The sequence below is a fragment of the Scyliorhinus torazame genome, chromosome 19 (assembly GCF_047496885.1).
Source record: "Scyliorhinus torazame isolate Kashiwa2021f chromosome 19, sScyTor2.1, whole genome shotgun sequence".
Classification (NCBI taxonomy): domain Eukaryota; kingdom Metazoa; phylum Chordata; class Chondrichthyes; order Carcharhiniformes; family Scyliorhinidae; genus Scyliorhinus; species Scyliorhinus torazame.
Window position 1 is genome coordinate 80,216,118 of NC_092725.1, and position 25,409 is coordinate 80,241,526.

General features: G+C 47.6%; 1 protein-coding gene across 1 annotated transcript in view; it reads left to right on the top strand.

Moving 5' to 3' along the window:
• Nucleotides 1-8,226: 8,226 nt before the first annotated feature.
• Nucleotides 8,227-25,409, top strand: part of LOC140396251 (adiponectin receptor protein 2-like) — a 113,079-nt gene continuing 95,896 nt past the window's right edge. Inside the window, 1 exon segment of the mRNA XM_072484601.1 lies at nucleotides 8,227-8,383. The gene's annotated coding sequence lies outside the window, so the exon portion shown is untranslated.

Genomic DNA, 25,409 nt, shown 5'->3' on the forward strand with positions numbered 1-25,409 from the left:
TTGGGCCTTTGACTTTGATCCTTTGTTCCCAATTCTGGGTCTTCCAGATAATCTGGATGCTAATGAAAAAAGGTTGTCTCACATCTTGACTTTTGCAGCTCAGAAAAATATCCTGTGACAAGTAAGCTTCGATTCAAAACTGGCATAAAATAGTTATGGATTGTATTCCTATGGAATTCCTAGCTTCTGTATTCTGTTCTAAGTTGATACATTCTGTAAAGTGTGGGACCCCTGGGCTCCGCTTTGTCTGGCCTGCTCCTGCAAGGTTTCCTATGAACCATGTTGGAAGTGTTGATTTCGCTATACATACATGTGCATCTTGTTATGGCACCTTACCATGTTTGTATAGCCTTGTCCTCTTTCCCCCCTGCTCTCTGACTGATCCATGGGGCACTTACCTTTATCTGTTCTTATGTTTGCAGAAATAATTGTTCTGTACTGTACCAATATGTTTTTAAAGTTTGTTGTGTAATCTGTTTTAAAAAAAATATAAAACTAACAAAAATATATTTTTAAAAGCCAAGCAAGATTTGTAAAGGGTACATCTCATTGAATCAAATGAAAACGTGACTAAAAAGGGAATGTTATGGGTGTTACATATAAGGAATTTTAGAAGGCTTTCGATAAATTTAGCTCAAGTTGAAGATCAGAGCAAATTATTGATCAGGCTAGCAACCTTTTAAAAAAATGTTTTTATTCAACGTTTTTCAATAATTTTTTCAAAACACTCAAAAGGAAAATAATACAAAGAAAACAGTGCAATATGCCAACAAAACAAAACAACTTAACCCTCTAAACGATTAACAATTTAACACCCATCTCAAAGCAAAATGGGGCATGTGCCCCTTACAAAGAGATAACGAAACACCATGTCGTTGACCCAAGCCTCTACGCTTGGGGGCTTCGCGTCCCTCCACATTAATAAGAGCTTTCTCCGGGCTACCAAGGAGGTAAAGGCCAGAACTCCGGCCTCTTTCGACTCCTGCACTCCCGGATCGTCCGATACCCCAAATATCGCTATCCCCTAGCTCGGTTTTACCCGAGTATCCAAGACCTTGGACATAGTCTTTGCGAAGCCCTTCCAAAATTCAGTAAGCGCCAGGCAAAACATATGGGCGTGGTTTGCTGGGCTCCCCGAACACCTCACATACCTGTCCTCCACCCCAAAAAACTTACTCATCCTCGCCCCTGTCATATGCGCCCTGTGCACCACTTTAAACTGGATCAGGCTGAGCCTGGCGCAAGATGAGGAGGAATTGACCCTGCCCAGGGCATCAGCCCACAGGCCCTCATCCAGCTCCTCACCCAGCTCCTCCTCCCACTTGCCCTTCAGCTCCTCTACCGAGGCTCCCTCCGCCTCCTGCAGCTCCTGGTATATCTCTGATATCTTACCCTCCCCGACCCACACGACCGAAATCACCCTGTCCTGTATCCTTCGAGCAGGCAGCAGCAGGAATTTCCCTACCTGCTTTCTCACCAACGCCCGAACCTGCATATACCTAAAGGCATTTCCCGGAGGTAACCCAAATTTCCCCTCCAGCGCCCTCAGACAGGCAAAAGTCCCATGGATGAATAAACCCCCATCCTTTTACTTCCCGCCTGGTGCCAGCTTAGGAACCCACCATCTATCCTACCTGGAAGAAACCTATGGTTGTCCTGTATCGGAGCCCAGACTGAGGCCTCTACCTCTCCCTAGGCCATCTCCACAGCCACCAAATCCTCAATGTTGCCACCACCACCGGGCTCGTGGTATTCCGCGTCGGTGGAAGCGGCAATGGTGCCGTCACCAGTGCCCCCAGGCTAGTACCTATACAGGACGCCACCTCTAACCTTTTCCACGCCACCCCCTCTCCCTCCATTACCCACTTTCGAATCATAGACACGTTCGCTGCCGAGTAATAGCTGCAGAGGTTCGGCAGCGCCAAACCCGCCCCCCCGACTGCGCTCCAAGAACAGCCTCTTAACCCTCAGGGTCTTATTTGCCCACACAAATCCCATAATGCTCCTGTTTACCCGCTGAAAGAAGGCCTTGGGGATGAGAATGGGAAGGCACTGAAAGACGATCAGGAACCTGGGGAGGACCGTCATCTTAACGGACTGCACCCTACCCGCCAGGGAGATTAGGCTAGCAACTTGATGAGTGGCTGGAAGACAGAGTATGGATAAAGGGCATAAAGATAAAGCAAATTACTGCAAATGCTGGAAATCTCAGCAGGCCTGACAGCATCTGTGGACAGAGAACGGAGCTACCATTTCGAGTCTGGATGACTGTCAAATAATAATGGGCAAAGGCAGGTACTCTAATAGGCAGGATGTGGCTAGAGATGTTCCGGAAGGATTTGTGTTGGTGCCTTAACAATTCAACGTGCTTATTAACAACATAGGCAGCTGTTGAGATTTAAATTTAATTAAAAGCTGGTTCTAGTAATAGTGACCATGAAACTGTCAGATTGTTGGAACAACTCATCAGGTTCACTAACATCTTTCAGGGAAGGACATCTGACATTCTTACCTGGTCTAGTCTACATGTGACTCCGGACCCAAACAATGTGGCTGCCCTCTGAAATGGCTTAGAAAGCTGCTCAGTTGTTCTAAACCTCTACAGAAAAGTAAAAAATAAATAAAATTATATGGAGCACCAGGCAATGTCCTAGCCACCGAAAACAACAGCACATCCTTCACAGTCGAAACTGAGCCCTCCTTACTACCATTTGGGACTTTTGTTAAAATTGGGACAGCTGGCCCACAGACTGGACAACGGCCTGTTATAGTCATAGTCACTAAATCCTCCAGCCAATGTCCCAGATACCATCCCACCGACAGTTCAGGTCCATCAGAGATGGTAGCAGAGTGGTATACATTCAGGAGGTAGTTGCCCTCTGGGTCCTTCTTATTAACTCTGGACTTCATGAAGTCTTCATCAGGCAAACATGGGAACGGAAACCACCTGCTGATTACCATCTACCACCCTCTCTCAGCTAATTAATCAGTACACATCTAAGTTGAAAACCACTTGGATGAATCACTGAGGGCACAGAATGTACTCTGGGTGGGGGACTTCAATGTATATTCCCAAGACTGGCTTGATAGCAGCATTTAACTGACCAAACTGGCTGGGTCCTGAAGGGCATATCTGCCAGTCTGGGCCTGTGGTATTAGTGAAGGAAACAATAACTTCATCCTTACCAATTTACCTACTGAAGACCATGGCAGTATTGGTAGAAGTGATCACATTCATTGTGGAGATGAACTCCTGTCTTCACACTGGGGACACCATCCATCATGTTGTATGACACTACCACCATGCTAAATGCGATAAGCTCCGAATAGGTATAGCAATCTCTTCTTGGCCTTTTGGCTAAGATGAGCATGAGGTCAGATGTAATGCCGGGATCTGGTATGTCTCTCTTGTGGGGACCATGAATTGCATTCAATTTGAATTTGTTTTTGGAGCAGGGAAGGAGCTGGATTAGGGGTTTGCCCCTGTCCACACTCTGAGCTCTGGCTTTGTAATTTAAAAAAAAATAGATATAGCAGCTCAAAACTGGGTATCCATGAGGCATTGTGGGCCATTTTTTCTTTTATTCAACCATTATCTGTAACCAGAATCCGTCACTCTGTCATTACCATCAAGCCAGAGATCAACCAGGTGCCAACCTGATGAAGCTACGACAATTGAACAACTACTGGAGGAGGAGGCTTCACAAATAGATGAAAGGTCATCAACCTGAAATGTTAACTCTATTTCTCGCCACTGATCCTGCGAGGTTTTTCCAGCATTTTCTGTTCTTATTTCACAATTCCAGCATCTGCAGTATTTAGCTTTTGTCTTACAAAGGATTTTAGTGACCTGGGAGAGAGTGCAGCATAGATTTATCAGGATAATGTCTGGACTCCCAAGTGTTGGTTATGTGGAAATATTGCACAAGCTAGGGAATTTAAAATTTATGGGCTGGTTTCTCCCAAAATGCTGACGTAAAAACGCAGGCTTTGCACTCCCGAGTTTCCTGAAAAAAACCCTGATTCACTTACCGTCAGGTGGCCGATCCCCCCACTAGGGCGTCTGTGGACTGAGTCCGCAGCCACCACGCTAGAGTCTCGACCGGCCATACCATGTTAGTTCCACGCCACCGGGAACTCGGCCGGTCGGGAGCGGAGTATTGCTGGGCGGGCCTCTGTCAATGGCCCCCCCAGCCGCACGGCATACTTCGCAGACGCACGGATATTCGGGGCCCGGAGAATCGCTGGAGCGGCGCCGGGCCTGATTCCATCTGGAAAGTTGATTCTCTGCCCCGCGCCAAACGCGATTTAGGCGCGGGGCTGCGGAGAAGCCAGCCCAATGAGAGAAGGTTTCAAACTATTAAGGGGGTAAATAAAGATAATTTATTTCTGTAGGTTAGGGAGTTTAGAGCTAGAGAATAAAGCCTAATTTCTTTTCTTCATATTTTTTCATGGGATGTGAACGTCCCAAATGTTAGGATCCTGAACGAGAACCCAACTATTTTCAAATTGTAAAACAGTGAGGAAATGTTACTGCACCACGGGAGTGATAACACTGATCCATAGGTATATTTTATGTTAAAACAAACTTTAATTTAATCACAGAATTAACTACATTAGTAACAAAAAATGTCTTCACAGTCAACAGTTCTTAAGTAAAAGAAGAAACCTTAACTTACTGCTTAAACCTGCTACTATATTCCAATTAAGCAAACCAATATGAATAAAGTTAACCAGGATTTTACTTGCTTTTCTCTGTCCAGAGTCTTTGGAGAGAGAATCTTTCAGGGCCAAACTGAATTACCTCTTTCAGATTAGAGTTCTAGGACCAACTGGTTCTTCACCTCCCATTAACTATATCATCTGTACCCAAAGCATAAGGCATTCTTTTGTCTCTTCTTACAAGATTTGCCTTGACTTGTTTATCAAGGATCAAACACAATACCCCTCATAAATTAGCTAAATTTCTCGGGGTCCTGGAAACCTAAACAACAATCCATTAGCTAGCTATTTATAAAGAAATAAATGGTTCTCGAGGTCTGTCAGCAGAATACTTCACCTGCAAATCAATGATTACCTTACAATACATTAATCAGTTATACAGTTATACTGTCTGTGTTGCACCGTAACCCAGGTTTTAAATAACATTACTGCAAATTAAAACAAAATATATAACATATGATCATTCCTTACATTGGCAGGAACAGCTTTTGTTGCCCACCCCAAAATGACCTGAGGTGACTTCCGGTGACGGCGGGCGGGAGGCGGCCGCACAATGGAGAGCCCCCGCTCGGGAACGGCAATTTCGGGGCTTTAAGCCCGGTCCCAGGGTCCGCGGAGGCAGAAGAAGAGAGAAGGCACAGAGGAGGCACTGAGAAGACACAGGAGGGAAAAAAAACCCAAAGGAAAATGTCGAGGGTGAGCAAAAAAACGGCTGAAAAAAAACCAGCTGGAGGTCCGTCGGGGAGTGGAAAGGTCACCGCGGGGTCACCAGGAAAAATGGAGGTTGGAGCACCAGGGAAGGCCGCACTGCTTACGGCTGAAGAAATAACCAAGGTGATGGCTGCGGAATTTGAAAAGCAGTTGGCGCAGATTGCGAAATGCATGGAGACGGTGAGGAAGGAGATGAAGGAGGTCTTGAGTGTGCTGGTGGAGGAGGCGGTTTCCCCGGTGAGGACGGAGGTGGCGAGCGCAGTGGCGGAGGTGCGAGAGCAAGGGGAGGCGCTGAAGGAAATGAAGGAGACGTTATTGCAGCACGGTGATCAACTTGCCTCGATGGGGAAAGATGCGGAAGGTGATGGATACTAACAAGGATCTGCGAGGAAAAATGGAAGACCTGGAAAAGAGATCCAGGCGACAGAACTTGAAGATTGTGGGGCTGCCCGAAGGAGTTGAAGGACCGAAGCCGAATGAGTATTTTGCCACGGTGCTGGCAAAAACTACTGGGGGAGGGGGAGGACCCCTCCCGATATGAACTGGATCGGGCTCACCGGTCGTGGAGGCCTGTACCAAAGGCAAGTGAGCCGCCAAGGGCAGTGACTCTGTGCTTCTGTAGGTCCAGGGTGAAGGAGAAGGTCCTGAGCTGGGCCAAGCAGAAGCAGGTGGTGCAGTGGGCTGGAGCTGGTATACGTGTACACCAGGACTTTACGGTGGAGCTGGCAAGGAGGCGGGCTGCCTTCAACCGGGTGAAGAGGGCACTGTACATTAGCAAGGTGCGGTGCGGCATTGTATATCCAGCGAAGCTGAGGGTGACTTACAAGCTCAGGGACTTTTATTTTGGAACGGCGGAAGCAGCGGAGGAGTTTGCGAAAGCAGAAGGACTGTGGCAGAACTGACAAATTGAGGAATGGCCATGTGCCGATGTAACCTCATGACTGTATTTTCTTTTTTGTATCACTGCGCGCGGGTGTAGAGATTAAAGGAGCCAAGTTGGTATATATTTGGACAAGGGAAGGGACGGGACTTTCACTCAAAATGAGAGTTCTTTGGGGTGTAGGTGGATAGGCGGGGTTTGTGTGCTAAAAGGGGATCTTTGGGCTTTCCTCGGGCCGGGCAAGTAGGAAAGGGACCCGGGCGGGGGCCTCCACGCTGGCCGGTGTGTGCCGGCCAGTGAGGTGGGGGGAGGGGCTGCGGCCATCGGAGCCTGGCAGAACAGGGTCCGAGTGGTCTAGCCGGGGTGGAAAGTTGGGGGGGGGAAGGAACCGAGGGTAGGGGAGGAGTTTTACAAGAGGCAGTGGACGGGAGGAGCTGGAGACCTGGGGTGGGGGGTGGGAGCTGTGTAAAATTAAGGGTGACTACGGGTAATCCCTGATTTATTTTTGTCATTTGTTTATGTAAACATGCGGGTTGCGGTTTGGGGGTTGGTGGGTAGATGGGATCGCTGTTGTTATTATGGGGACTGACATATCTTGCTGATTATTGTTTATTGTTGATGGATGTAAATGTGGGAGAAAATGTGAAAATGGAGGAGAACTTAAAAAAATTAAAAATGACCTGAGGTGATGGTGGGCCGCTTTCTTTAATCACTGTCATCACAGTGCTATTAGGGAGGGAGTTCTTGGATTTAGACCCAACAACATTTGCACCTGCTTTCCTTTTCAGTGGCAGCGGTTTTGGGTTTAGTTGCATGAAGCTTAGCGAGTTTACGCAATGCTTCTTTTAGATGAACACCATTTAGGCTGTTTTCTTTGGGACAGAGGGAAGATATAATTGAGGTGTGTAAAATTATAAAGGGACTTGGAGGGAGTGGATTTGAAGGATCTCTTTCCATTAACAGATGTCCAGGGAGCAAATTAAAAATAACGGATGTACGGATGAGAGGAAAGTTGAGCAGAAATGTTTTTACGAAGATGGTTTAATCTGGAACCCTCAGTGAATTTAAAAATAATTTGATGTGCATTGTAAGTGGCATAAACAACAGAGCTACTCATTATGACCTATAGGATTCTTCTGGATAGCTCTATATTGGCTGGCAAGGATAAGATGGGTTGAATGGTCTCCTCCAGTAAATCATCTATATGATGGTTTTTTGGGAGATAGCAGTTGTTTTAAACAGTGCCCAAGAAGCTGGTACCATTTTTAACATTAGTTGGCATGGGCATCAGAAAGGAATGTTGGCTGGCCAGCAGTTTACTAGGAATGAGGTTAAGTGACTAGGGAGTGAGTTTTAAACCATGGCCCCAGCTGCTTGCTAGGGTGGATGTGGAAGATCCCATGGTATTATTTTGAAGAACATTGAGATTTAGCCCTGGTATCCTGGCCAATATTTATCTCCTGGTCACGATTACATTGCTTTTTGTGGGAGCATGCTGCGCACAAACTGAATGCTGCATTTCCTGCATTATAACACTGACTACACTTCGCAAAATATCTCTGGAAGTGGAGCACGTTGAGAAGTCCAGTGGTTACAGAAAGTGCTACAATAAATGCAAGTCGTTCTTATTTACCACTGATAATGCAACACCCTTGCAACTACATTGCATCAAGGCGATTACGGAATTGCCAACTTCTTTGAAAATATTGATCAGCTTTTGTTATTTTTCTGGCTTGGGGCTATCGGCAAAATTTTCAGCCACGTCTTCTGTAGAGCAACAGCAAGGAACCGAATGGCTCCTCTGCTGTGAACGGTAGAAACCATTGCGATGTTTACCAAACATTTGACACTTCAGCTCCAGCTCACTTCCTGTTCCTCCAGCCACACGGCGGAAGTGAAGTACCCACGTGGCGTCAATGGCGCATTCCCATTGGCCAGCTGCTGCTCAGGAGATGTCTGACGCTGCGGAGCAACCGAGTCAAAGCAAAAAGAGATAAGGATATGGGGCAGTGAGCGTCCGTAAGCTGGAGGCAGAATAGCGAGAGAAGTAAAGGCCTCGTCACCGGCTAGGTAATGTAAACTGCCAACAATACAGTTAATCAATGGTAAACCGCATTGACGACGGAATCAGGTGGATGAGAATTGTACGAAACCAAGAATTCATTGTTACCGAGGTCAAGCGGTGCGAGAGAACCAACCGGCACGAGCGAGGGGGGGAGCGAGAGAACCGACCGACACCGGGCGGGGGGAGCGCGAGCGAGAGAACCGACCGACACCGGGGGGAGCGCGAGCGAGAGAACCGACCGACACCGGGGGAGCGCGAGCGAGAGAACCGACCGACACCGGGTGGAGCGCGAGCGAGAGAACCGACCGACACCGGGGGGAGCGCGAGCGAGAGAACCGACCGACACCGGGGGGGAGCGCGAGCGAGAGAACCGACCGACACCGGGGGGGAGCGCGAGCGAGAGAACCGACCGACACCGGGGGGAGCGCGAGCGAGAGAACCGACCGACACCGGGGGGGGGGAGCGCGAGCGAGAGAACCGACCGACACCGGGGGGGAGCGCGAGCGAGAGAACCGACCGACACCGGGGGGAGCGCGAGCGAGAGAACAAACCGGCGGGGGGGGAGCGCGAGCGAGAAAACCGACCGACCGACACCGGAGGGGGGCGCGAGAGGGAGAGTGCCACTAGGCTTGTGTCTCAACACGACTGGGGGAGAGCAAATTTCCAAATCCTCCTCTTGGGTGGATGCTCCTCCTCCCCTACAGTTTGTACAGAATGCATAATTCTATTCTGCCCGCTGTCGAGTATTTCAATGTTCTCCCATGGACAATCCTGCTTTATCCATTTTGAGGCAGGTTGTCGAGTTCAGACAAAGCGCACGCACAATTGGAACGAGTCCTCTCTGAGGACACATGGTGCCCATGCCAAACTGACCTTTTGTAAAACGGATGGCGCCCCCCAGCTGAGTTCGGGGAGGGGTGAGACCAAGGAGGGATTTCAATTAGAGGGTGAAAATATCAAAATTGTGTTGGCTCATGATCCTCCAATGTTATCTAGTGAGCACTGAGATGATGGGTGAACAGGACTGGCTGTGAGTTAGGATGCATGCAGTGAAGTTTTCAAGAGCGTATGAGATAGGAGCAGGAGGAGACCTTACAGCTTCTTGAGCCTGCTCTGCCATTCCCTACGGTCATGACTGATTATCTATCTCAACTCTGCTTTCTTATTGCTGTCCCATATCTGTCTATTTCAGGCTGCAATGCACCCATGATAGAGCATAGGAAATAGGTGCAGGAATGTACCTGGATGAGCCTCAAATTTGTTGATTGCTGAAGATGAGAGACCAGCCAGGATAGCACTGGAATAGTTAAGTATTGCAAATATCACGCATACAATGCCGTGCATACAGCAGGACTAGTAAAGGACACACTCTAATCTGAAAAATAAATATTCCTTGGGGGATGCAGGCATAGCCAACATATATTACCCATTCCTAATTGCCTATGAGAAGGTAGTGGTGAGCTGCCTTGAATTACCTTGATCTGTTGTGTAGGTGCACCCACAGTGCTGTTTAGTAGGGAGATCCAGGCTTTTAACCCAGTGATAGTAAAGGAATGTAATATATTTCTAAGATAGTATGTTAGGAACTTGGAGGTGCTGGTATTCCATGTGCCTGTTGCTCTTCCTTTCTTGGTGGTAGAGGCCGAGTACCTTGCGAGGTGCTGTCAAGGAAGTCGTGACAAGTTGCTGTAGTTCATCTTGCGGCTCATACTGTTTATGAAGCAGTGGTGAAAGGAGTAGAGCACCTGACAAGTGGAGAATATCCCAAGACACTGCCAACTTGTGCCTTGAGGATTGTGGAAAGGACTTGGGAGTCGGGAGATTAATCGCATACTGGAGAGTTCCCGGCCTCTGACCTACTCTTGTAGCCACCGTATTTATGTGGTTGGTCCAAATAATAGCCATTTGACTGTTGACATTGTGAGATTTTATGATGGTAATACCTTTGAATGTCCAAAGGGAAGGTGTTGAGAGTTTTGTTGGAGATGATCATAACGGTCTTGCTACATGTGGGAAATTTCAGCTGAGGTATTGCAAATGGAATTGAATATTGTGCAACCATTAGCGAACATTCCCACTTCTGACCTTATGATGGAAGGAAGGTCATTGATAAAGCAGCTGAATGTTTATGCCCAGCGCATTGCTCTTGGGAATTCCTGCAGCAATTGTCCTGGGACTAAGATAATTAGTTTTAAACAACCACAGCCATTTTCATTTGAGCCAGTGGAAAACTTTTCCTGATTCCCAATTTTACTCGGGTTTCTTGGTCTATGAATGCAACAGTGATGTCAAGAGTGATGTCACTTTCATCTCATTGTTGGAATTCTGCTTTTTGTTTTGTTCGTGTTTGGTCAGGGCTGTGATATGCTCTTGTTCTGAGTGGTCCTGGTGAAACCCAAACTGAGCAGGCTATTGGTATGCGCTGCTTACTTGTACTGTTGATGACACCTTCCATCACTTTGCTGTTGATGGAGAGTAGGATTACGGAGCAGTAATTGACTAGATTGGATTTGTCCTGTTCTTTTGTATACAGGACATACCACAGCAGTTTTCCACTGTCAGGTAAACATTAACACCTGTACTGCAACAAATTGGATAGAGGTGCAGCTAGTTCTGGAGTTCATGCTTTTAGCATCACAATTGGCTTGTTGTCAGGGCCTATAGCCATTGTTGTATCTGCCGTTTCTTACTATCGTGCAGAGTACGTTAAATTGGCTGAAGACTGGCATCTGTAATGGTGTGGATCTCAGAAAGACGCCGAGATGGACATCATTTGGTATTTCTGGCTGAAGATATTCTAAATGCTTCAACGTTGTCTTTGGACTTGCATGCTGGTGTGTGACATTTTTGAGATTTGGTGCTTTTCCTCCTCTTAGCTGTCTAATCGTCACTGCCATTCATGAGTGGATGTGACAAGATTTTAGAGCTCTGACCTGATCCATTGTTTAGCTCTGCCTATACCATGTAGCTTCGGTTGTCTAGTCACAAATCATTTCATCTGATGGGATGCATCCTTAGTTGATTAGGGAAGCTAAGGTGGAGATAACTTAACCTCTGACCACAATCTTTATTCCTCCTTTAATAATGGAATGATGCCAAAGGACTGGAAGATTGCGAAAGTTCAAAATAGAAGAGAGGGGTAAACCAAGACAATTAGCCCAGCTTCAGTGATGTGAAAATTACGAGAGTGTGGGAGGGGGAATAAAAGAATGTGATTAATCTTCCCATCTGGAAAATTGTGCTCTCTCATTCCCAACCATGTTTAAATCTTGTCCTCTTCTCCTAACCCCCCCATTTCACAACCTTGTAATCTCCTCCCTCTCTCTCTCTCTCTCTCTCTCCTCCTCCGCCGCCTCCGCCTCCGCGACCAGTGACTCTCTCACGGAAGTGTATCAACATGGAACCTATTCATATGTGAACATTCGCTACTAAAATAATACTGCTGAATCCAATGTCGGGTTACAGTTTACTGAAGGAATCTCACGTTGCTGTGGCAATATACACTTTTACATGCATGTTGCAGTCTGGAGCTATGGCTAGCGATGGTACAGGCTCCAACTTAATTTCCATCGTGTGGCTGACCAGGAATCTGTCCTGCTCTAAATGTCTGTGGTCTGTTTTGGAAGGATTTGCAGGTTGATAATCAACCTTGAACTTCTGGTTCAGAGGCAGTGGCGTTATTCACTGCACCATAAGGCATCCTCCATGAATCTAAAATTGCCCATGAACTGGTCAAGTGAGACAGTTGCTGATGGTAATCTGTGAACCTTTCCAAATAGTGTGATGGTTAAGAAATTTGAGGTTTGCACATAGCTGCCAATGTGTGCTAATTGAACGGCACCATTGAAAAGGTTTTTATTCTTTTTTAGTTATGCCCACAGAACAGATGAGCATCAGAAATTAAGAATGAGTTTTATGGCTCGTCTTAAAAGAGTAATGTGTTCAATCTTTTCTGAGAAGCAGAATATAATACTTGGCTCGTCATGTCCAGTGGTGGTATGATCAGGAACTACTTTTCTTTAAAGAGTGGATATGAAATGGATGATTTACTTGAACAGGAACTTAAAATGATGAAGGTGGCGCAGTGGTTAGCACTGCTGCCTCACGGCGCCAAGGACCTGGGTTCGATCCCGGGTCACTGTCAGTGTGGCGTTTACACATTCTCCGTGTCTGCGTGGGTCTCACCGCCACAACCCAAAGATTTGCAGGGTAGGTGGATTGGCCACTCTAAATTGCCTCTTAATTGGAAATTTTTTTTTTAAAAAATTAAAAATAAGAAACTTAAAATAATTTACGGCACAAGAGGCCATTTGACTAATCATGTCCATGTTGTTGAAAAATAACTATCCAGCCTAATCCACCTTTTTGGCTTTTGGTCCACCTATAGCCCTGAAGGTTACAAAACATCTAAATGTGCATATCCAAATGCTTTTTAAATGCAATAATGTTTCTACATTGAACACCCCTTTGAGGCAATGACCACTTTTCAATCGCAATCAGAAACATGATTTGAGAGAGGCAAGAACTAGGAGCAGTTGTTTAGTTGACTATTCTGCCACTGTCAAAACATTAAAACTGGTTAAAATATACAAGTTTTCTCTGACTTAATCACAACACAAGTTGCTGGGAAAACTCAGCAGTGTGGCAGCATCTGTGGAGAAAGAAACGGTTAACATTTCAAACTGGTTCCGAAGAAGTCATGTTGGACATTGAGTCATAGTTTTTAAAAAGAAATTTCGAGTACTCAATTATTATTTTTTCCCAATTAAGGGGCAATTTAGTGTGGCCAACTCACCTCACCTCATCTTTTGGGTCGTGGGAGACTGTGCAAACTCCACACGGACCTGGGTCCTCAGTGCTGCAGCCCCAGTGCTAACCACTGCGCCACCATGCTGCCCTGACATCGAGTCATAGTTGATCAACTTTTTTCATTTTTTGAAATGCATCTTTGGCTGTTTCAATCCTTGCATCTTATTTCTTAGTCGTACATTCTGTCTGATAATATAATCTGTGTAACAAAATTTGTCTACCTATGTAACCGTTTCATTCTTCACTGTGATCTTAAATTCTGCTATGATTTTCTTTTTGGACACTATTGGACATTTTGGTTTCTTAAGATTTATGCTTAGGCCTTTCTACTCATTTTCACTTGCTATTCTATCTCGAAGCATTTACAGCTTGTCTTCAGAGTTGGAAGTAAGAACTATATCATCAGTGTATCTTGTTAGAACATAGAACATACAGTGCAGAAGGAGGCCATTTGGCCCATTGAGTCAGCACCGACCCACCTAAGCCCTCACTTACACCCTATCCCCGTAACCGCTCCTCAGCTTTTTTGGACTAAGGGCAATTTTAGCATGTCCAATCCACCTAACCTGCACTTTGTTGAATTGTGGGAGGAAACCGGAACACCCGGAGGAAACACACGCAGACATGGGGAGAACGTGCAGACTCCGCACAGACAAGCGACCCAGCGGGGAATCAAACCTGGGACCCTGGCCTGTGAAGCCACAGTGCTAGCCACTTGTGCTGCCCTTACAACTTATTAAAGTTGTATCCTCCAGGAAGGTCTTCAATCAAGAATATTTCACTGTACAAATTGAATAAATCTGGGGAGAAATTGCTGCCCTGTCTGGCCCCTCTAACATCTTCTCAAAATCGCTTAGATCATTCTCAACTTTGTTCACTATAAAGGTTTCTTATCACTTTAAGATCTTTGCCATCAAGTCAAGAGACTAACATTTATGCTTATCAGTTCTTCATGTTCTATCTTATCAAATACTTGCTTACTACAGCCAATAATGCACATGAATGGCTCTTTCTAACAGCATGCGTATCCAAAAATAGGTTGCATTCTCTATATTCTACAAAACCACATTGAAGAGCTGAAATTTCTGGCTTTATCTTTCTCGTGGCCCTATTCATTACTACTCAAAGAAGGATCTTCGTAATGTGAGAGGATGTAACGAGTAGAGTTGATGAGGGGGAGCCAATGGATGGCATATTTGGACTTGGAAGGCTTTTGACAAATCCCGCAAAAGAGATTAGTGTGTAAAATTAAAGAGCATGGGATTAGGGGTAGTATATTTGAGATGGATAGAAAACTGATTGGCAAGCAGGAAGCAAAGAGTAGGAATTAATGTGTCTGTGTTTCAAATTGACAGGCAGTGACTAGTGGGGTACCGCAGGGATTGGTGCTAGGACCCCAGCTATTCACAATATATGTCAATGATTTAGATGAGGGAACAAAATGTAATATCTCCAAATCTGCAGATGACACCCAAGTTGGGTGGGAGATTGAGCTATGAGGAGGATGCAGAGACCCTTCAGTGTGATTTGGGAAAGTTGAGAGAGTGGACAAATGAATGCAGTGTGATTTGGTCAAGTTGAGAGAGTGGACAAGTGATTGGCAGATGCGGAATAATTAGGATAAATGCAAGGTAGCAAAAATGAGGCGGCAAACTATTATCTGAATGGCCATAAATTAGGAGAGGGGAAATGTGCAACGAGACATGGGTGTCCTCGTACACCAGTCGCTGCAGGTACAGCAAAAGGTGTGCTGGCCTTCATTGTGAGAGGATTTGAGTACAGGAGTACAGATGACTTGCTGCAACTATACAGGGCCTTGGTAAGGCTATACCTGGAATATTGTGTGCAGTTTTGGTCTCCTTAGCTGAGAAAGGATGTCCTTGTTCTCGAGCGAAGGTTTATCAGACTGATTCCTGGGATGATGGGACTGATGTATGAGGAGAAATTGAATTGGTTAGGATTTTATTCACTGGAGCTCAGAAGAATAAGGGAGGATGTCCTAGAGACCTATAAAATTCTAACAGGACTAGTCAGGATAGATGCAGGAAGGATGTTTCCGATGATGGGTGTGTCCAGAACCAGGGGTAAACCATTTAGGATAGATGAGGAGAAATATCTTTACCCAGAGAGTGGTGAGTCTGTGGAATTCATTACCACAGGAAGTAGTTCTATGTTTTCAAGAAGCAGTTAGATATAGCACTTTGGGTGAAGGGGATCAAAGGATATGGGGGATTTAGTCTATTGGGTTGGATGTTCAGCCATGATCAAAATAAATGGTGGAGAATGCAGGCTTGAAGGCTGAATTGCCTCCTGCGCCTATTTTCTATGTTTCTATGACTCAGACTGATCAGACAGCTGTTAGATGTACACCTAACTTTTCCTGTGATTTCCCTAATGCCTTTATGCGTTTTTCTTCAGCCTGTGTTTTCATGTTATTTTTATTCCTTCACATATTTTGTTCAACCATTTTTCCTCCTTTTCAACACATTTTTGTTTAATCCTTTTATCCAATTCTTGATATTTTTGTTGATCTAATACCTGCCTTCTGTTCTCCATCAGGTCCAATATTTCACCAGTCATCCAATTTTGTTTCTTACCCTTTAATTGAATGGCACATTTTTATGATTATAGCACTGATGCTTTGAACATTTCCCATGTTGAGTGATTTCCTTGGTGGTCTTGCTGAAATTACACTTTAAAATTTTCTTTAATTGAGCTCTTTATCGAACAGTTCGTTATCAAGTCTCTTTTTTTAAAAATAATTTTTATTCAAATTTTCACAAAATATCAACAACAAAATACAGAAAGAAAAGAACAACCCCCCCCCATACATAAATAATAAATTAACTGCCTTCATCACCACAAAGGCACAAATACACGCCCACTCAAGAAAAACGAACCAACCCCCCTCCAGCCATATCGCTGATCCAGGATTCCACGCTTGGGGGCCTTGCATCCTTCCACTGAAGAAGAATTCTTTGCCGGGCTACCAGGGACGAAAGGCCAGAATACCGGCCTCTTTCGTCTCCTGCACTCCCGGCTCCTCTGCCACTCCAAATATTGCGAGCCCCCAGCCCGGCTTGACCTTGGTACTTACCACCCTCGACACCGTCCTCGCTCCACCCTTCCAACAGTCCTCCAGCGTTGGGCAAGCCCAGAACATGTGGGTGTGATTTGCTGGGCTCCCTGAGCACCTAACACACCTGTCCTCGCACCCAAAGAACCGGCTTATCCTTGCCCCGGTCATGTGAGCCCTATGCAGCACCTTAAATTGTATGAGCCTGAGCCTCACGCAAGAGGGGGAAGAGTTCACCCTCCCCAGGCCATCCGCCCACATCCCCTTGTCAATCTCCTCCTCCCACTTACCCTTTAGCTCCTCCACCGAGGCCTCCTCCTCCTGCATCACCTGATACGTTGCCGAGTTCCTCCCCTCTCCAACCCACACCCCCGACAGCACCCTGTCCTGGACCCCGGGTGGCGGCAACAGTGGGAACTACAACACCTGGTGCCGAACAAACGGCCTTACCTGCATATATCTGAAGGTGTTCCCCAGGGGGAGCTCAAACTTCTCCTCCAGCTCACCCAGGCTCGTGAACTTCCCGCCCACAAACTGGTCCCCCATCCTTCTAATACCTACCCTGTGACAACTCCGAAACCCTCCGTCCATCCTCCCCGGGACAAACCGGTGGTTCCCCCGAATCAGGGACTACACCGAGGCCCCCCCCCCTGTGATGTCTCCATTGCCCCCAAAGTAGCCGCCACCACCTGGCTTGTGGTATATCTCGTTGGAGGAAGCGGCAGCGGCGCCGTCACCAGCTCCAGGCTCGTGCCCACACAGGACGCCATCTCCAGCCTCTTCCATGCCACCTCATCCCCCTCCATCACCCACTTACGCACCATCGCCACATTGGCGGCCCAATAATACCCACAGAGGTTAGGCAGCGCCAACCCCCCCCCCCCCCCCCCCAAAAATCATCCCTGCACTGCTCCAGGAACATCCTTCTCACCCTTGGGGTCTTCTGCCCACACAAACCCCATAATGCTCCTGTTAACCTGCCTGAAGAAGGCACTAGGGATCAGGATGGGGAGGCATTGGAACAGGAACAAAAACATCGGGAGCACTGTCATTTTAACTGACTGCACCCTACCCGCCAGGGAGAGTGGCAGCACGTCCCACCTCTTAAACTCCTCCTCCATCTGCTCCACCAGTCTCGTGAAGTTAAGCTTGTGCAGGGCTCCCAAGGTCCTAGCCACCTGGACCCCCAGGTACCTGAAACTCCTCTTCGCCCTTTTTAGCGGGAGCTTACCAATCCCCCTCTCTTGGTCCCCCGGGTGCACTACGAACAACTTGCTCTTCCCCATATTAAGCTTGTACCCCGAGAAATCTCCAAACTCCCTGTCTGGCATTCCCCCCCACCGGGTCCGCCACATACAGCAACAAATCATCCGCATAGAGCGACACCCGATGCTCCTCCCCACCCCGCACCAGCCCCCTTCAGTTCCTCTACTCCCTCAACGCCATGGCCAGGGGTTCAATCGCCAGTGCAAAGAGCAGGGGGGACACGGGACACCCCTGCCTCGTCCCCCAGTGTAGCTGGAAATACTCTGACCTCCTTCTGTTCGTGGCCACACTCGCCACCAGGGCCTCTATACAGCAGCCTCACCCACCTGACGAACCCCTCCCCGAACCTTTTCAACACCTCCCACAGGTACCCCCACTCCACCCTATCAAAGGCATTCTCCGCATCCATCACCGCCACTATCTCCGCCTCCCCTTCCATCGCCGGCATCATTATAACATTCCAGAGCCTCCGTACATTAGTATTCAACTGCCTCCCTTTCATGAACCCTGTCTGATCCTTGTGTATGACCTGCGGCACACAGTCCTCTATCCTCATAACCAAAATCTTTGCCAGCAACTTTGCATCTACAATTAAGAGTGAGATCGGCCTATATGACCCACACTGTAGGGGATCCTTGTCCCGCTTCAGGATCAGGGAAATCAGCGCTCTAGACATCGTCGGGGGCAGAGCCCCCCCCTTCCCTTGCCTCGTTGAAGGTCCTTACCAACAGCAGGCCCAGCAGATCCGCATACTTGTTGTAAAATTCAACCGGGTACCCATCCGCCCTCGGTGCCTGCCCCGCCTGCTTGTTCCCTATTCCTTTGACCAACTACTCCAGCCCAGCCGGTGCCCCCAACCCTGCCACCTGCCCCTCCTCCACCCTCTGAAATCTCAGCCGGTCCAGGACGCGACCCATCCCTCCCTCTTCCAGTGGGGTCTCAGACCGGTACAGTTCCTCGTAGAAGTTCCTGAAGACCCCATTGATACCCACCACACTTTGCACCGTGATCCCTCCTCCATCCCTAACTCCCCTGATCTCCCTAGCTGCCTCTCTCTTCCGAAGCTGGTGCGTCAGCATCCGGCTCTCCTTTTCTCCGTATTCATATACCACCCCCTGCGCTTTCCTCCACTGCGCCTCCGCTTTCCTGGTGGTCAACAAATCAAACTCCGCCTGAAGGCTACGCCGCTCCCTAAGCAATCCCCCCTCTGGGGCCTCTGCGTACCCCCTATCCACCCTCACCATCTCCCCCACCAACCTCTTCCTCTCCCCCCGCCCCCCCCTTCCTTGTGTGCCCTAATGGAGATCAGCTCTCCTCTGACCACCGCCTTCAGCGCCTCCCAGACCACCCCTACTTGCACCTCCCCATTGTCATTAGCCTCCAGGTACCTCTCTATACACTTCCGGACCCGCCCGCTCACCTCCTCGGCCGCCAGCAACCCCACCTCTAGGCGCCACAGCGGGCGCTGGTCCCTCTCCTCCCCCAACTCGAGGTCCACCCAGTGCAGAGCATGATCAGAAATGGCTATCGCCGAGTACTCCATATCCTCCACCCTCGGAATCAGCGCCCTGCTCATGACAAAAAAGTCAATCGGGGAGTAGGCCTTGTGGACATGGGAGAAGAATGAAAATTCCCTGGCCCCCGGCCTCGCAAACCTCCATGGATCCACCCCTCCCATCTGGTCCCTGAACCTCCTCCGCACCTTGGCCGCCGCCGGCCTCCTGCCCGTCTTAGACCTAGAGCGATCCAATGCCGGGTCCAGCACGGTGTTGAAATCTCCTCCCATTATCAGGCCCCCTGTCTTCAGGTCTGGAATCCGGCCCAGCATACGCCGCATGAACCCCGCATCGTCCCAATTCGGGGCATATACATTGACCAACACCACCCGCTCCCCCTGCAGCTTGCCACTTACCATAACATACCTACCGCCATTGTCTGCCACAATTCTCTGCCACAACGCCTCGAACGACACTCTCTTCCCCACCAAGATCCCCCCCCCCCGTATCTTTTGCATCCAAACCCGAATAAAACACCTGCCCTACCCGCCCCTTTCTCAACCTTACTTGATCCACCACCCCCAGGTGCGTCTCCTGAAGCATGGCCACATCCGCCTTCAGCCCCTACAGGTGCGCGAACACCCGGGCCCGCTTGACCGGCCCATTCAGTCCCCTTACATTCCAGGTTATCAGCCGGATCATCAGCGAATTCAGCATGGTGACCACGTAGGCCCCCACGTCCAATCCCTCCGGAGACCCAGGATCCGCAGATTTTTCCACCTCGACCGGCTCTCCGTCTCCTCTAACCTCGCCTGCCATTTCTTGTGGTGCGCCTCCACCTTCACCGCCAGGCCCAGGATCTCATCCTTGTTCCCCGAGACCTTCTGCCGGACCTCCCGGATCGCCGCCCCTTGGGCCGTCTGGGTCTCCAGCAGCTTATCGATTGAAGCCTTCATCGGCTCCTGCAACTCTGCTTTCAGTTCCTTAAAACAGTGCTGGAGAAGCTCCTGCTGCTCTTGCGCACACTGCCTCCACGCTGCCTGGTCTCCGCCCGCCGCCATCTTGGTCCTCCTCCCTCGCACCTTTCTTTACTTCATTGCCACTTATTTAATCGCCCCATTCCTAGTCCAATCCATACACTATCGGGGGAATGTTGCTGTCCCCTTCCCACACCGGGAAACGTCGAACAAGCGCTGTTAGGGGCCCTAATAAGAGCCCAAAAGTCCGTTTTTAGCAGGAGCTGCCGAACGTGCGACTTAGCTCCGCATAGCCGCAACCGGAAGTCCCCCATGGTGTAAACTGCAGGTACATGGTCACTTCGTAATCTGTGCCTGGGTAGGTCTTTGCTTGTTAAACTACGTTTTGCAATTACTGCTTATCGTCACATAGCCAATTTGATTTCTGGTCATGCTGGACTTTTCCAGGTGTATTTTCTTCTTGGATTGAACCCGATATTTAGAATAACCTGATTATTTGCTGAACAGAAATCGATCCACATTTCCCTTCTTTCATTGTGATCATCCCAGCCATGAGGTCCAACTATGTTGCCTTTACTGATATCACTTTTGAATTTAAATCAGTCATTACAAAAATCAGCTCATTCGTTTACATTGGTATATGGCTATATAGCCAGTTCTTCACAGGTTTCACGTAGCGGATTATTATGTGTCGTTAAAGTGTATAGGATTGAGGATCGTGTCTTGAGATGGATAGAAAGCTGGTTAGCAGACCAGGAAACAAAAAGTTGGAATAAATGGGTCTTTTTCCGATTGGCAGGCAGTGGCTAGTGGGGTACCGCAAGGATCTGTGCTAGGACCCCAACTGTTCATATTATATATTTAATTATTTGGAAGAGGGCACTAAATGTAGTATCTCCAAACAAAGTTGGGTGGGAGGGTGAACAGTGAGGAGGATGCAGAGATAGTTCTGTGGGATCTGGACAGGCTGAGTGAGTGGGCATATATATGCATGGCATATGCAGTACATTGTGTGTAACTGTGAGGTTATGCACTTTGGTAGCAAACGAGGAAGGCAGATTATGATTTGAATGGGTGTAAATTGAGAGGGATACTCAGTGAGAACGTTGTGCATCAGTCTCCGAAAGTAAGTGTGCATGTATAGCTGGCAGTAAAGAAAGCAAATCGTATGATGGCCTTCTTAACAAGAAGATTTGAGTATGGGAAGATTTGAGCATGTTTTACTGCAATTGTGTAGGGCATTGGTGAGGCCGCACCCAAGAGTATTGTGTGATGTTTTAGTGTCCTTAACTGAGGAAGGATGTTCTTGCTATGGATGGAGTGCAGTGAAGGTTTACCAGGCTGATTCCTGGGATGTGAGGAGAGACTTAAGTCGGTTAGGAATTATATTCATTGGTTAGAAGAATGAGAGGGGATCTCAGAAATTTATAAACTTCTAACCAGATTAGACTGGGTAGTTGCAGAAAGAATGTTCCCAATGGTGGGGGAATCTTTTAGGACTGAGATGAGGAAAAATTTCATCACCCAGAGAGTGGTGAATCTGAAATTCACTACCACAAAAAAATAGTTGAGGCAAAAATTGTGTAGTTTTGAGGAGGAATTAGATTAGGGGGAAGGTGGGATCAGGGTATTTAACTTGACGATCAGCCATGGTCATAATGAATGGCGGACAGGCTTGAAGGGCCGAATGACCTCCTCCTATTTTCTATGCCTGTCACTGCGTATGTTTCATGGAATTGATCAGTAAGCATCCTCTTTCTTTACTGTCAAGATGTTGGTGCTAGACTTGGATGATGGCAAGATTGTGAGGTTGGGTTTGATTTTAAATAAGATCACTTTGTTCGAGATATCCCAGTAACCCAGCACACATTTTGAAACTTCATCTAAGAAATTTCCTACATCGCTCTCTTGCTTTGGACTTCCTGAGTAGATGAATGTGATGCCGTGTGGTGTAAAATTATTTGCATTTTCCCAGCTCTTTTCACTCACATCAAGAATATTGACTTTCAAACGGCCCATTTAATGCTTGGCATTCATCAATTTTCCAGGTTATAACCGAGTTCTCATATTTCATGTTCCAATGCTGATCATCTTTTGGATTCTCGTAGTTGCATGATGATGATCTGGTGTCATTTGTAGCGCATGGCTAACCATATTGAGCGAGGCATTACCGCCTGGATTGAAGGGGTCTCCTCAATGCTGTTGTGGCTTTTTTTAAAATTTGCATCAGTTCATAGTTATGCTTGGCAAGGTACTGTAATGGTTGTGGTTGCCTTCTGCAGGTTGCAGTACTCGGCTAACAACAGCTTGTGTTCATTAGCTGTTGTTAGACCACTTGAATCAGGTTTCTGCCAACCAGGAAGACCCATCGCTGCTTTCACAATGGATTCGCCGTAACCCTGACATGGAACCCTTCTAGAGACTAAAGGGGTTAGCTGAACCAGGGCAGTGGGCGGGAAGTTTTCAGAGATGGGAGGAGAGGGGAGTTAGGGTATTAAAGGATTTGTTTCTGGGGAACCAGTTTGTGAGGCTGGGGGAGAAATATGGGTTGGGGCAGGGGGAGATGTTTAGATATATGAAGGTCTGAGATTTTGCCAGGAAGGAGGTACAGAGCTTTCCGGTGGTGCCAGCCCCCACACTGTTGAAAGAGGTACTGACGACAGGGGGAATGGCGAAGAGGATGGTGACGGTGATTCTGGGGGAAGATAAAGTATCGCTGGAGGAGATTAAGGCAAAATGGGAGGAAGAGTTGGGGGTGGGTATGGTGGAGGGGTTGTGGTGTGATGCTCCAGAGGGTGAATGCAGCAATTTAGTGCGTGAGGTTGGGGCTGATATGGTTGAAGGTGGTGTATAGGGCGCACCTCACAAGAATGAGGCTGAGCTGACTCTTGAGGGGTGATGTTTGTGAACGCTGTGGGAGGGGGTCCTGCAAATCACATATGTTGTGGCCCTGTCCAAAACTGGAGGGGTATTGGAGGGAGGTCTTTAGGGTAATCTCGAAGGTGGTGCACGTGAGACTCGAATCAGATCCCCTAGAAGCCATATTCAGGTGTTGGACCAGGTGGGGTTGGAAGAGGGTGTGGAGGCAGATGTCTTGGCCTTCGCCTCGCTTATTATCTGAAGGCAGGTCCTGTTGGGATGGAGGTCAGCTTCTCCGCCCTGTGCCTCTGCTTTGCAGGGGGACCTGCTGGAGTTGTTAACGCTTGAGAAAGTGAAGTTCGAGTTGAGGGGAAGGATGGAAGGGTTCTGCAATTCATGGGCTTTGCTTATCATTCATTTTCAAGAATTGGATGACATTGGACATTTGTGGGGGTGGGGGGTTTGGAATGTATAAGTTATTGATTATGTAAGGGTTGATGGTGGATTGCTGATTCTTTTTCATTTGTGTTTTGTATTTAAATTGTTTGGGGGTGGGTGGGCTGGCCAACAAGGGATTGATGGCCAGGGGATTACCATTGTAGTATTTGTTGTTGATTATTTGTTGGGGGGTGTAAATATGATGATAAATATGAAAAAAGAGTAAAAATATTTTAAAGAACAGGGTTAGCTGAACCTGGGGCTCAAAAGGGTTGGATTGACTGCACCCTGGGGATGTCCTAGGCAACTCCACCCTCACCCTATTACAAACATAGAAAATAGGTGCAGGAATAGGCCATTCAGCCCTTCGAGTGAGCTCTGCCAATCAGTGAGATCACGACTGATCCTCAATACTGCTGTTCTCTACCCACACCCTATAATGTCATTAAAATCTTAAAATCTATCTGTTTCTTAAATACTTTCAGTGACTTTGCTCCACAGTTTTATGTGGTGGCGAATTCCACCGGTTCCCCACTCTTTCTTTCCCTAAAGTGAACAATAATCTAGTAGCTTCATTATTTATTCATCATTACTGACACTATAATTTTTATTCCAGATTTATTTGATTTATTTTCCTTGATTCTCCAGTGTGATGTGGATGTTGTTGGCCAGGCCAGCGTTTGTTGCCCATCCCTAATTTCCCCTTGAACTGAATGTCTTGCTTTCACAAGGCATTTAAGAGTCAACCACATTGCTGTGTGTCTGGAGTCATTAACAGAACTTAAAATTCCGCATGTGCCATGGTGAGATTTGAACTTGGTCTCTGGATCATTACACCAGGCCTCTAGATTACCAGTTAGTATAACCATGATACTACTGCATACCCTGAAATAACTAACATTTAATTAGCTTGAAACACCTATTGTGATCTTTTGTCAGGGTCTCCAAGTTGTCGGTAAGATCTGGTTAGGAACCAATAACGTTTTGTTTTAAGTAGATAAAATTAAGAGATTCAAGACTTCCGCTTGTGACCATGAAGTGATTGGTCACATAAAGGGCTGTTCCTGTTCAAAGTCACAGAAAAGGGCTCTTTTTACCCAGATGCGGGTGGAATTTTGATGAAAAGGCGTAGCTGAATGTTAGAAGAGTAGTTTACCCTTGGAATGGTATGTCTTCTGATCACCAGACCCGACAGAAAACAGCGAGAGTAGTTGAAACAGTCTTGTGCTTCACAGACAGTCTCTTCCAGCATGCAGGTGGGGGAGGGGCAAGCTGTAAGGCCACAGATAAAGGACTGATGACTTATATCAGGGAAGAATTCCATCAACAGAGGAAAGAAATGCATGAGGATCATGCAAAGGCCATTGCAGAAGCTGTGGCACCCCTGCAGAGTACTTTGGAGCGGATGGAGAGGTGTTTGGAGGTGCAGGGGTCACAGATTTGGGAGATTGAAGAAGTGATCTCGGATCACAGCGATCGTGTGGTGGCCCTGGAGGCGGAGGTGGGGCTCCTAGGAGACCTTTGTAAAACGCTGAGGGCAAAGGTGGAGGAGCAGGAGAATGACTCGAGAAGGCAGAACCTGCGAATAGTGGACCTGCCTGAAGGAGTGGAAGGTGTGAGGGCCACGATGTACGTCTCGAGGATGCTGGCGGGACCGGTGGCAGAAGGGGTGCTAGATAAAGCACCTGAAGTGGACCGAGTGCATAGGCCTCTGAGGCAAAAGTCTAGAGCTGGGGTGCGGCAGGCGGTGATCGTGAGACTACATAAATTTGTGGAGAAAGAGAAAATTCTACGGTGGGCCAGGGAGAAGCGTAGCTGTGACTGGGAGGGAAATAACGTCCGGATTTATCAGGACATCCGAGCCGAGTTGGCAAAACGGGCAGGTTTCAACAAGGCCAAGGCGGTGCTGTACCTGCGGCAGATCAGGTTTGGGGTGCTCTACCCGGCGAACTTATGGGTGATTGTTTGGAGGCCGGGAGTATTATTTTGAGACCCCAGAAACGGCCTAAGACTTCAATTAAGGAGCATAAACTGGGGGGAACCGGGGTGCTGGCACTATGTAATGGTTGGGAGCATGTTTGAAGTGGGTGTAGGGATTGGGGGATTTTCG